The sequence below is a fragment of the Hoplias malabaricus genome, chromosome X2 (assembly GCF_029633855.1).
Source record: "Hoplias malabaricus isolate fHopMal1 chromosome X2, fHopMal1.hap1, whole genome shotgun sequence".
Taxonomy (NCBI): Eukaryota; Metazoa; Chordata; class Actinopteri; order Characiformes; family Erythrinidae; genus Hoplias; species Hoplias malabaricus.
The window spans coordinates 46,146,505-46,161,459 of NC_089819.1; positions in this window are offsets into that span (position 1 = coordinate 46,146,505).

The window sequence follows — 14,955 nt, forward strand, 5'->3', positions numbered from 1 at the left end:
CCAAAAGTCAATATCAAATGTCCTCACTACCCTCAGGCCCTCAGGAGACACTGCTTTAAAAACAGACAATGCAAGTTAAAAATATCACCCATTTCTCTGGCCTGAGCTCATTTAAGACAGACTCATGCAAAATGGATGTGCCCTGCAATGGTGGACAGTAACGAAGTAAATGCAATTCATTACTGTACTGAAGTACAGTACAGTACAGTAATATCTGTACTTTACTGTATGTATCTTACTTTATTGAAGTATCTCCATTTGGTGCTACTTTTCATTTTAACTCCACTACATTTCAATATCAGATATCTTACTTTTTACTACCTTTTACTCTGCCGTCAGTTTTTGGTTTATGTATGAATAAAGCCAACAGCGGCTCCATTGCTAGGAGACAAATGAATACAGTTGCCGTGCTACAAGAAATTAAAATATTTCTCTGCCTAAAACAAAATATAGCAAAGGCAGGCTTTGTTTTTATCAACTCATCTGCGAATAATCAATGTAAGGAATCACATTCAGTTCTTAGAACTGTTACAAAATGATCTGTATCCTTTAGTATTTGGCTGTATTTTATTCATTCATTCATTATCTGTAACCACTTATCCAGTTCAGGGTCGCGGTGGGTCCAGATCCTACCTGGAATCATTGGGCGCAAGGCAGGAATACACCCTGGAGGGGGAACCAGTCCTTCACAGGGCAACACAGACACACACACATTCACACCTACGGACACTTTTGAGTCGCCAATCCACCTATTAACGTGTGTTTTTGGACTGTGGGAGGAAACCGGAACACCCGGAGGAAACCCAAGCGAACACGGGGAGAACACACCAACTCCTCACAGACAGTCACCTGGAGCACGAATCAAACCCACAACCTCCAGGTCCCTGGAGCTGTGTGACTGCGACACTACCTGCTGCGCCACCGTGCCGCCTTGGCTGTATTTTAGTCATCAGTAATTACTAATTATTCATATACATGGTTTACAGATTTGTAGATGTCACAAATCACTCACCGAGGGTCAGAGTCAGTTTGTCAGGATCACGAAGTGGACTGACTGAGGGCGGACGCATTCGCTAAAACTCAATAAACGTTTATTAAAGGAACAATAACAAAACAAAGACTTTTAACAGAGAGAAAACAAGCTAAACTGGACACTAGGAAATAAACAGGGTAAATGGGACAGACGGACAACAAAGCGAAACGTCGACAAAGGAAATGAAACGACGACGGGGGAAACTACGGAGACAGACAGCTAACATGACCGACAGGACTGAAGACGATGGAGAAATGAGTAATGTTCGACAAACAGGACGTGAGACAAGAGGGCTTAAATGCTTGACGCAAACGAGACACACCTGGACAGATAACGAGGGGACAGGTTAACAAATGACAGACGAGGAGGCGGGACAAAGGCGGGACTAGAACGTAAACAAACATAGCCATGTGCTGAGAAAGAGCACATGACCGGGGAAAACAGACATGACGAGACGAGGGCGTGACAGATGCCCCCCCCCCATGAACGCGCAACTCCCGGGGCGCATACACCTAAACCCCCCAGGAGTTGGCACAGGAGAGGGCACGGAAAACAAGACAGAGTAAGACAAGGAACCATGGGAGACAGGACTCAGGACAGGACAGGAACAGACACAGGAGCTGGGGACACGACAGGACCTGAGATGGGACATGGGACATGACAGGTGACTGACAAAGGGGGGCAACAAGAGACTGGAACGGACTGGACAGGACAGGAGTGGAAACATGAGACTTGACAAGAGACTGGGGTTGCACATTAGACAGGAATTGTGACCAGACAGGGGACTGAACAGGTTTGGGGACAGAAGACTGGACATGGACAGGTGACAGGACAGGGGACTGGAATGGAGACAAGACAGGGGACTGGACCGGAGACGGGACTGATGACAGGACTGGGTGCTGGGAATGGACGGGAGCAGAGACTGGTGACGAGACAGGGGACAAGACACTGGACAGGATAGGAACGTTAGACTGGACAGGGGTATGTGACTGGACAGAAGACAGGACAGGTGACATGACACTAGACTGCAACGGGGACTGGACTGGAGACAAGACAGAGGGTTGAAATGGGGACTTGACCGGAGATGGGACTTGAGACTGGACAGGGGTTTGAAACAGAGACTGGATAGGGCTGACAGGGGACTGGACAGGACTCACAGGAGACTGGACAGGACTTGGCAGGGGAACAGGGACCAAGACATTCAAGGGGACAGACACGAATACAGTGACAGGGACTGGGACAGAGACAAAGGCAGACACAGGCACAGGGACAAGGACAGAGACAGGAACCAAGACAGGGACAGACAGGGGAACCAATATAACAGGGGGGTGCCCAGGACTGGCAAATGTCTGTGGGGCAGTCTGAGGAACCAGCCTGGGCACAGTTCTGGGGATTGGCCCCGTAGTCCTAGGGACCGTCCCTCGGACACGACCAGGAGCGGCCGGAGCCACAGTCACAGGTGGCGAAACGGCCGAACCATAGTCACTGGGGCAGAAACGGCCATAGCTACGGGGACAGGAGCGGCCGTAGCCACAGTCACGGGGACAGGAGTGGCCGTAGCCACAGTTGCGGGGACAGGAGCGGCCGTAGCCACAGTCACGGGGACAGGAGCGGCCGTAGCCACAGTCACGGGGACAGGAGCGGCTGAGGGAGCCGCCATTCCGAAGACAGGAGGCCCTGCGACGATGTCCACGGAGGCAGGGGAACCTGCGACGACGTCCACGGAGGCAGGGGAACCTGCGACGACGTCCACGGAGGCAGGGGAACCTGCGACGACGTCCACGGAGGCAGGGGAACCTGCGACGACGTCCACGGAGGCAGAGGAATCTGCGACGTCGTCCACGGAGACAGGAGAAACTGCGACGACGTCCACTGAGGCAGAGGAATCTGCGACGTCGTCCACGGAGGCATGAGAGGCGGGCGTCGCGCTCATGAAGACGGGAGAGGCGCGCGCCGCGCTCACGAAGACAGGCGCGGCTGGAGGCGCCGCGTTCACAAGGACAGAAGCAGCTGGAGGCGCCGCGTTCATGAAGACAGGAGCGGCTGGAGGCGCCGCTTTTACGAGGACAGGGGTTTGTGCTGCTCGCCGGGCTCGCGCTGGAGCTGTAGAGGGTTTAGGGGGTTTCACAGGCGCACCCATTTCATCCCTCAGAGGTGCGCCCCTGTTAGCCCCACCTCCGTCGTCCTGAGGTTGAAGGCTAACAGCCCCTACCCTTAACCCCCCCCCCAAAAATTTCCCCGGACCTAAGGGGGTAATCCACCGTCGAGGGGGGGACTCCAGCACGCTTCTTCCGCAGACTCTTTCGACTCCCGCTGGCGCAACTACCCGATTCACGAGTTGACTCCTCCGGTATAGGATTCGGAACAGCGCCAGGCAGGAGCTGGAGCCGGCGACTCCATTCTGAGGCCGCTTTCAAAACCTCCCCCACAGGATCTTTGGGGCCTGTACGGAATGGAGTCCGGCGAATGGCACACCCCTTGAGAAAATAGTCCGTGCTAGCTGCGTCCATAGTTTGGTCGAACATTCTGTCAGGATCACGGAGCAGACTGACTGAGGGCGGACGCATTCGCTAAAACACAATAAACGTTTATTAAAGGAACAATAACAAAACAAAGACTTTTAACAGAAAGAAAACAAGCTAAACTGGACGCTAGGAAATAAACAGGGTAAATGGGACAGACGGACAACAAAGCGAAACGACGACAAGGGAAAACAACGGAGACAGACAGATAACATGACCGACAGGACTGAAGACGACGGAGAAATGAGTAATGTTCGACAAACAGGGCGTGAGACAAGAGGGCTTAAATGCTTGACACAAACGAGACACACCTGGACAGATAAAGAGGGGACAGGTTAACAAATGACAGACGAGGAGGCGGGACAAAGGCGGGACTAGAACGTAAACAAACATAGCCGTGTGCTGAGAAAGAGCACATGACCGGGGAAAACAGACATGACGAGACGAGGGCGTGACAGTTGGACAGTTGGAGATGTATTAAATACAATAGACGAAGTGAGGTCAAAACAAGAAGAAATATTCCAAAACCCAAAAATCAGTACAGAGAGAAACAAGTCCAAAAGGCAAAAATCAGTACAGAGAGAAACAAGTCCAAAAGGCAAAAATCAGTACAGAGAGAAACAAGTCCAAAGGGCAAAAAAGAATATCAGGCAAGAAGTCAGGAAAGCAAAAAACCTTAGCTTATTAAAAAAAATAGGTATCTCAGAATTGCAGAAATCACTCAAACTATACTCTGCAGCCAAAACAGAGAGTTTAAAGAAACACTATGTAATATTTTACCTTAAAATTACAGCAGGCGTGACTTGCACATTTGTGAAGGCACTGTTAATACTGAACAATGCGCACAGGGTTTGGAGAAACATTCAGATGATGTCTTTTTTGAGAGAGGGTCTTGCTTATTTTAGCAAGAAAATGCAAATCCACATTCTGCATAGATTATAACATCATTTTCCCATAGCAAAAGAAAGGTGCTAAACTTGTTCAGGTCCACTGCAAACATTTGGTGCGTTATTAAATAAAAAATACTATAACAGAGACCTGAACCTTTGAGCAGCTAAAATCCAATGCAAAACATAAAATGGGAAAACTTTTCAAAACTACAATTAATGGACTACTCAGTTACCAAATGTTTAGAGAGTGTGGTTAAAAGAAGATATGATGCAACACGGTTGTAAACATGCCCCTGTCCCAGCTTTTTTAAACATGTTGTTGGCATCATATTCCCAATGGGCATATGGGTTATGATGTGCACATAATTGTGCCCTGTTGTAATTTATAGTTCGCACTCTCAATTTTTCTGGAAATTGCGTTTGTATTTAGGGACATTTATTTTAAATAGCTGACCTCAAGACTGCAACTGAAAGTACCATGACCTGTTGTAGAGAGAGTTTCTCTCCATTTCATTAAAGGGTTTATCAAGCAGATTATTTTCCCTCCTCAATTATTATCGACCACTGTAAGACAGCAACCTCCACCAGAACTCTGGCTTATTTTCTAGACATGGATTAAGCTCAGGCTTGGACAAAACTTCAGTACCAATGACGAATCACAGTTAAAAATTCTATTTAAATTTAAGTTTAGGCTTGGATTAGGCCTTAAAACCTGCTCCTACACCTCAACACTGTGAGTCAAATACCCTTCGTTTCCTTGTCAGTCACTGCATGTAATCACACCTGCTCCTTATTTTATTGCTAACAATGCTTTGTTATGAGACTCTATTAAGTTATCATTTTGATAGAGCTCTAATTCTTTAACCTAGCAAGCTTTCAAATATGGTTCAACAAATGTCTCCAGAATTTTACCTAATTTTATCTGCATGGGACTATCCACTGTTTATGATTAGAAATACCAAATCTGATAAGTTTATCTTAGTTTAACTCCCACAGTGATACAGTGATATAGTAAAACATGTTCTGTACAACATGCACGAAGTCTGTCTTTATCAAATCACAGAGTTTATACTTTATTTTGGCAAATGTTATGTTTCAAATATTTCTGTAAAATATTATCTAAGAATTTAATGTCTGTTTACATTGGAAATACAGCATTCAAGATTTCACACTTCAGTTATCAGTAATAAATGAAGGTGCTTGCTTCTTTATACAAATCAGTAAAAAGGGGGCATAGATACAACTAATAAAATATCATAAACTAATACAAAACTTTATACAAAGTTTGTAGACATCCCTATTTAGGGGTCATACAGTTTACCCAAAGTCAAATTCAAGCACTTTTCATGCACTTTCCAGGTCAATGTTCAAGCCTTTCCTGCACTTTACCATTGTAGTAAATTGCATATTTATTCAAATACATTTAGTCAAAATGATAACTTCAATTTGTATATATTTTTATTAATGGGATATTAAACGTCCAGAACTGTATTTGGAAATAGTGGAAGGATAAGACTTTAAAAAGAAATCGAAGTTTCAAAATGTGTCACCTGTTTATAAGTAGACTTTCCTTGCTATAAACTTTACATTTTTATTTGTGCATGTTTATATTTTCACCTAGCATGTTCTAGTATTGGCATTAAAATGACGCCATGAAAACCCAATTGTGTCACACACAGTGCACATCATTAAGCCTGCAAATTCGGCAGCTAGCAGTATGCATAAAAATATTAGCAGTCACGTTTTCTCAAAAATTCTCCACTACAATGTATTCCTTTCTTTCTTTCTTTCTTTCTTCCTTCCTTCCTCTAACCTGGGCAGAATGTTAGGGTGATTTTCTCCTCCGTGGTACAAGGAAGAGCCATTTGGACCCCAAAGAGTGTGCACTTCTGGGCTGAGCCGAGTCAAATAACCTGGTTCACCAAAAAGAGTCAGAATTCTCATCATTAACACACGCATAGGCACTAGCGAGCAGTTTTCGTTTTAGGCTCAGAGACTTATTTTATTTGTCCATCTAATAGATTAACCATTTGTTGTGAAAGAAATTCAGTCACAATTTTAAGCACTTTATCCAAAATTCCAGTATTTTTTCAAACCTGGAAAATACAACATTAATATTCAAACATCCATCCGTTATCTGTAACCACTTATCCAATTCAGGGTCCAGAGCCAATCCACCTACCACCGTGTGTTTTTTGGACTGTGGGAGGAAACCGGAGCACCCGGAGGAAACCCACATGGACATAGGGAGAACACACCAACACTTCACAGACAGTCACCCGGAGCGGGGAATGGAACCCACAACCTCCAGGCTGGAGCTGTGTGACTGCAACACTACCTGCTGCGCCACCATGCCACCCCTAACATTCAAACAGTTTCAAGGATTTCAAGCACAAGTACGAACCCTGCGTATAATTGTTAGCTTGGCTATATAAAAGTGCATCCTAATATCCTTGATTACAAAATTTAAAAAAAACAACTATGCATCATACTTGATTTTCTCTTTGTATATGTATCTTTATTAAGACCCTGAGAATGTTTATATAAAGGAAGCCCTTTACCGTGACCCTATCTGAGTGCAAGGCTACAACCGACCCATAGACTCTCTAAAAAGTTTGAGATAGTGCTGTAGTCTGTAAACCTGGCAGAGGGAAAGGACTGTGGTAATTGGATTGATCTGAGCTCCAAAGAGGGATCAAGCTTTGCAGCTACATGGATAAATGCTTCATGTCATGTAGCTCTACACTGATTCTGACTGAGTGGTCCGGTTGCCACTAAATCAAGGAACTGCCACAATATTTTAAATAACTTTTGTAACCTAAGAATATAAGCCTTTGACAAGCATCACATATCACTGTAACCTCTACTGTTGAATGATTATAACTCACTTACCTTACAGACCTTATGGTCTGACAACATGGAATCCTGATAAATGTGTTTATGCATAAAGTGCACAAATTAACTCTGTAAAAATCAAACAGCACATTCCCTTTATGTCACTTTGCATATATCAAAAGAGCCAGAAAGTGAATTTAGTAAATTGATTTTAATATAGTCCATGTGTATGAGGAAAGAAAGGCAAAGAAAATAACTTTAAAACCTTGAAAAGAACTTATTCTAAAAATGGAGTACAAGAAATTATTTAAACATAGAGTGAAAACAGCCATGCAACAGTTAGATTGTTAAATGTAACAATTAAGTTAATTAAGTTGTGTGTGAAATAAATATATATATATGTGTGTGTGTGTAAAAATGCCTCTAAGTGCTTTTATTGAACTATCATTTATTCAATTATACTGTAGGCATCCTCCATTATATGTAAACACTGCTGCCGTGTGGTGTTTGGAGGGAAATGCTGTGAGAGTTGCTCTCTTGTATTTGTTGAACTTTAGCGGCATCTACAGGACAGTACCATTAATCCCTTCTGTTCATTTGTGGTGGCCATATGAAAATTTCATTTCAGCCACGACATATTAAGAGCTTAATAGCGCTGGTAGTTCATTAAAAAGTAATAAAGACGTAGACATTTGAAACAGGCTTTAAAAAATAGCTTAAAAAATTAAGAATTAAGGTTTTCTAAACAAGTGTCTAGGCACGACTGAGTATCCCAGAAAATTGACAGTTTCTTACTGGGCAAGGAGTGGTGAACACCTGCTTTCTTCTTGTCTTTCCCAAATACACCAGACCCCTTTATCATTATTTCCAAATCATATGATTATCGTAGGTTCCTAAATATTCATTATCTGTTACGCCGTTATCCACAATGCGTCCATTATTTTCAAGTAGGGTGACCACATCTGAGATGGTGAAAAAGAGGACACGTCTCGGGGGGGGGGGGCTCGCTGCCGTTGTATGCTTAGCTGAACCTATGTGTGCTTTTAGGTCATTTACACCTTTATTTTCTACACAAAACATGGACATTTCTTTTTTAATTCATCCGAGAACTTACATAGCTGCTCGAGATGAGGGTAGGTACAAGAGCTTTGCTTGACGTAAACAAGGACTACTGACGTGCAGACTGACTAATTAAATGTTTACAGAGAATGTTATTGACCAATAACGTTAGCTCTACAGTCAGATACGTCCAATACGAAGATTTTAGGCTACTTCACCACGCCCCCTTCTCACTCAAGCGAACCAATCGGACTGGGGGGGGGGGACTAGTTTGTGAACGAAACGCTTCTCGAAATTCTATGTAAGTACGAGAAAAACAAAATCCCAGACGTTTGTGAAATTCCGCCCGAACAAGTCTAAAGTCCGGGTAAAAAAGGACGTCTATTCACTCTATATTCAAGCCACTGAGTACACTAATTTACAAAATTACTCAGTAAGGCCTAGCCTTTAATTAGTCTCTGACAACTGCCCTGTCCACTACTATGGCAAAGTTGATTTTAAAAATGACAAAACTATCAGTGTCTCAGGCTTTAGTCTTGGATCCAGCACATGGAGACCACTATGTTTTTGAAAGAGCCTTTGTATAAAAAGCATATGTATGATGAAGTTTCTACTGAACTACAATGAGCTTCTATACCGTCACTGATAGGTTTCTCATACGATTTATGCTTAGACCAGCAGCTCACTGTAATACTGTTGCAGGAGACAGCGGACACAGCAATAAAGTTATTCTAAAAGGGCACAGTAAATTAAACAACAGGGTAGAGAGGACTTTGTGTGTTGTACAACATGCCTACGCACACAACCCTCCTTTACATTAAATTTTGCGTGTTCCTGAGTTACAGTTTATTTTTTTGTGCCTCTATAGCACACCAAGTACAGCTGAAAGAAAATTTCAGGCATCATTTTTAGAAATAAAGCCACCAGAAAACATGAAAACATGTTCTAACTCAAGTTTTTATTTCTATTACTGGGGTTACACCAGCCCTGAAGACACTGCTGTTATAATACTCATTTGTAATAAAGAACTGCTGAATAATTTGTCTCAACTTGTGTCTGTTGAGTTGGACTGCTCACTTGTGGTCAAAGCTGGTACAACATGCTAATTCTTAGCACTTAGATCCTCAGAAAAAAAGGTTTCCCAAAGCCTAGAAGGCTACGACAAGACGGCCATTTTATTATTTTTTGCTCAGTATAGGTTTTTCCAACAAGGATTTCATAGCTGACGTAGCTGCTATTTCAGGATGACCATTACGGTGATTATTTTATGGCCTTAAGCGATGTTTTCCATCTGCTTTCTTCCTTCTGGACATCAAAAACAAAGTCAGCTTCAGGAGGATACCAGACACTGAAATTACATTACCACTTCAACTTCACATCTGAAATATGAAACTTAAACATTTATTTATTAAAGGATCCTGACTAAAACATATATAATGTTGCATAAACATTCTATAGGGAGATCCTATATGTAAAATAACATTTGAGGCCTACATTTACAGTGCAGTACTGACGTTTTGACCACTACAAAATGTACATTTAATTTTATGGCTTTAAATGTATCCATGTTCTATGCAAGTAGCTAAATATGTTCTTTGTTAATATTGAGTGACCCCATGTGTGATTTGGGAACATCTAATTTAACTAATGGTAAGTTTGTGGGTTAGTTAAAGTTTACAAAACCCTGTACATACAAATCTTTTAACGAGAAAAATATTCCAATCAGGCTTTAGTGAGACTATTGTACATTCTGGGACTTTATTTACTAAAAATGCTACTGGTGAGACTGTGTTCACTAGTGGGAACTCAGGAATATTCAGAAGTATTAGACACAACCTGCAAAAGTCTGCAAAGCAGTTGCTCAAATTGAAATAATCAGATAAAGAAACTAATAAATAAAGTTACAGGTACTTTGTGATTCTATAGGTCCCTGAAATACTTATCCTACCTTCGTAGCTTAAGCACTTTTGAGAAGAGTAAATCATTCAAGCATTCATTGTCTGTAGCCGTTTATCCACTCCAGGGTCGATGTGGGTCCAGAGCCTGCAGACATCCAGCACAAACATGCCGTCTATAAATGCTAAAGTAGTGATCAGATATTTTTATCTGACTCACAAGGACAGCTTGTAAAATCTTGCATGGTCTTTTGAAGAGGTACAAATGCTCCTTGGATTCAGAAAGAATCCACTGAGAGCCAGGCGGTGCAACAAGGAACAAAAAACTGTACTGATCTGTCTGATGTTCAGTGCTATGTTCACTGCCAAAAAAACTAAATCAACACCAGAATATATGATGAGTAAACAACATTTAATGTTAGCCTTTGTTACTGTTTCCAAAGCAAGTAGAAACAAGTATGGTAGGTACCTTGAAGTGGAAAAAGTACAACTGTATTGTTTAAAGATCCATTCATTTTAAATTTATTGACCATACAGCATTTCTATTTTTTAAGTGTAGGCGATGTCCACAAACATACATAGTCCCACATAGAACATTTTGCATTATTATGCAACTCATAACTCTGGAGACTGTGAAACACAGCTGTAGCCTTGCAATAAAATGTCACTTGACCCCTGGCCCGAGAAGAAGTGAAACACTGTAAATGTGGGTGCCTACAAATCTAAGGGAAACAAATAAATTCACCACTCCCTTTGTCACAGCTGAAAGCTGACCTCAGAGCCCTTCCGCTCCTCCCTCTCTCATTACCCCCACCGTGTCTATCTTCCCTTTTCTATAACTTTTGTTATTAAATCAATACAGAATACAATTTATTCATAACAATGTAGATATCAGACATGTAACTTTTAAAGGCACTAAACATATCAGACATCTGGTTCCTATCAGTATTTCTGGTTCCTTTCAACTGTAAACGATTCAGACTCTTTTGAGGTAGTTTTGATAATAATAACATAAATTGACAAAAAATATATATCAATAACCAGCACTTGAACTGTCTTTTTTCCTCCCTCAACATTCATGGCTGATGTGCCCTTAAGCAAGGCACCTAAGCCCCAACTTCTCCCTGCTGCTCTGGGTGTGTATTTGGGCTTAGTCTTTATGTTACTTTTGGGATGAGTTGCAGTGGTGTTTGTAATCAGTAGCTGAATATAATCAGATCCTCGCTGGAATGTTTCAACACATTCTGCAAAGAGATGAGCAAGTGTCACTAAATTGTAAACATCATACATCACTCTGTTTAATGACATCTTCAGTCTAATCTTTCCATTAATCTCTATTTACTACATATCTCTTTGTGTCTGTGACTCTTAGGTTATCTCTGAAAAACACACCACACTCTGGTCAGCACTGTGCGTATGTGAAAATATGATGCACGTTGACTGTCATAATAACCATGATGGCATTACTTTCAGACATTGCTCATAATCCCCAGTAGCTCCCTGCCCTACTAACCCACTGTTTATTAGAGAGCAGCAATCTAAACCAGAGGGAACAGACAGTAAAAACCTAAAGGTCTAAACAATGAAAACTTGAGATATAATCAGAAGCTATAACCTAGCTTCTGTTCAGTTTTATAGCATCTGCAATAACAACAGAGACAAGTATCTGAAATGACATGAGACAGCTGGCCACTTGGCATGTGGGTCTATGCACAAGTTCTCAATAAGGGAAATAAATGGGTTTTCTGAAAATTGTAGACATTAAAGAAAAAGAAATCAAGAAAAAAAATCAAGGTGGATCTTGATTGTTCTGAAAATTGTCAGATGATTTGCCATTGGAATGCAACATCAAAACTTTAAGCAGGTTTATATTTTATATTATTTCAATTAAGCATTTTACTGTGTTATATTTTGAACCCAGGGCTTCTTTATACAGCATTTAAGAGGTTTAAATGTCTGTCACAGGACCACAAATATATCAAAAGAAGAAAGCACCACTGCATCTGGCTTGTTCAGTGGTAAAAAGGGACAAACTTATGTAGGAAAAATTGGAAAACATTTCAGACTGGTGGTAGCTTCCTAAAATAGAAGGCCTGGAGTAATTACAGGCTTTACATCTGCTGGAGAGGACCTGCTCTTCCCAGTTCCTCGATAGAAAACGACAGGGTACTACTGGACTACTGAAGTTGATGAGAAAGAATGTCACTTTGGGTTGAAAATTGGGTGGGAGTCTAAGGTGAATGAAATGTCAAAAGCTCCACACAGCTTTTGGAAATATGCAAGGTACTAAAATTGGAGTTATGGATCACAAATGCCAATCCAGTTTATTTCAAAGGTCCTGAACGATTATATATTACTCCAGAGAACACAGCTCTAATGTTCCACAGCCAAATGCTGGATGTATAGTGCCTTAGATTTAACTTTTATACACTTGGAATTGAGTGGGGTAAATTTTAATGTGTCAATGCGTGTTTAATGTGTGTTCATAGCAGCCCATTCTACTTTCAATGCTTTTTATGGAGATTACACAAGCTCTTTGTGCAACTGAATGCCTGTGTTAGCAATGGGTGCTAACAAAACTGTTTAAACTCAGATTATCTACTCTTTGTGCAGCTGTTTTCAATGTTATTACAGCAGCTGCTTTTAGTGCCAAAGGCAGGAAGGGTATATAACAGTGTAATTCCAAACGTGCCTTGGGCTGAGTTATAGTGTTAAAGCTTCCTTTAAATGTTCTCTCCATTCTTTATTCACTGAGACACTTATGCAATAAAACAAGATTCACAGTTTGTTTTGAGCAAACTTACTGTTTATATCACACATGAATTCATCTTTTTAATCCTCACCTAAAGTCCATAAATGTAACTAGCTGTTTAATCACGCGCAATCCAATTACAACAAACCTTTTGAGCTTTTGCTTGTGGATTTACTGTAAAATATTAACCTGCTGGAATAACTCCTTGTTCTCTTCTGACCCAAAAGTCCAAGGGAAAAGTCCATGAGGAAAATAAGCAGGCCAAAATCAATTTCACATAATTGTTTACAGTCAAAACAGCCATTAAGTACATGTTATTAATTTTTTATTAACAAACCATAATTAACAGACAATTACACAGTAACTGCAAATTAATAAATAATACAGCTTAATAAACCTTTTTACACATTTTAAACATTTTCTGCCTTACCTTAAACTCAGGAATCCCAATCCAATAATCACAACCCATTTAGTGATGCTGAGGTCTGGGGTGGCCAGACACTGGTTCTGGTAACATCAGCAACATCTTTAGCATAGCATAGGTTTTTTAGCATATGTAATGTATTTCATTTCTCAATAATGGGTTTGTGACACCTGCATGTGCTTAATAATGTATTACCATCTCACACCGGAAGTAAGAAATGCCTTTGGATCTTTTACAACTGAAGAAAGTATCATTTTCTCTAATCTTTTAAAGGAAGATGGTCTACTAGATGTTGTATTGTACAGCCATCAGTAATTTTCTTTTGAAAAAAAAAAGCAAAATTACTTTGCAATGCATTTAAAGTATCTTATATGTGAAAGAACAGAACCAAGTGCATTGTCCCAATTTTTCCCAAGGTGTGCAAGTCACAAACAGCAATTTTAGCTGCTATTAGTGAGGCATCATCCAAACTGATGACATATTCTAAACTTGGAAAAACCTCCTTAATAAACAACAGTATTTAAAAAACAGAAACATGCTGACTTGGATGAGTGGGCATTTAAATGAAAGGTACTAAATATAATTAGAATGAACAGCACCAACCAGCACATATAATAGATTCCCAAAAGGTCTAAAGCTATTTTACAGTGCAGTGTTTTATTCTAGTCATACTCTGTGTGCAGAAGTCTAGAGAGGCCATGATAAATTAGTTTCTGTACGTTTGTTTTGAGCTTACAACTTCAGCTAAATTTTAAACAACAATCTCCTAGGGTTGTGAGGTGATACCTAGAATGAGTTCTTGAGAAAACATGAATTTGTTATCTTCAGAACAGAAATAATCACAATGAGATCAAGTAAAAAGCACCTTGAGTACTCAGCTAACATGGATGGTTGGCAGAACGTTGGCTAAATGTTCTAATAACATTTTTAAACAAAACACATTAGTCAAATGTTCAAAGAATTCTTTATTTAAAATGACTAACATTTTGTTTAAAATTGTTTTCTTTAAAACTTTATTAGAACTTTGGTGTAACATTAACCAACGTTGTGAGAACGTTCCCTACAATCTGGGAAACGTTTGTCACTCTGGAGAAAATTACGTTGGGATCTCAGTATAACAGAACAGCAGACGTATTTAACACACTGCCTCTCCGGAACTGTTAACTATTAGCAATTTGCTCCACTTACTTCAACCTTTCTGGAAATGACGTTGAATCAGCCAATAGATGACATACACAGTTGGGGGTAACTTTCGCTGGAGCAGCTTCTGTGTGAGGGGTGTCAGCCTGCCCTGCCCCTAGAATTGTTCCCTTGCCCTCCCTCTGTGTGATTCATGTATTCGCAGGCCCTGAAATGAGAAGGGCAAGAGTGAGGCAGGCCAGTGCGTCAGTGCCTGCTCTATTCACAGCTCTTGTAGACAAGGGCAGGGGGGCAGGGCTGGGGGAGAGACTGAGGGAGAGGGAGGGGAGTATGGTAATGTGGCAGCTCTGGAAGGAAGTGAGCGAAGAGCACAGGAATGCGCTTGGAAGTAGTGAAGTTCAGCTG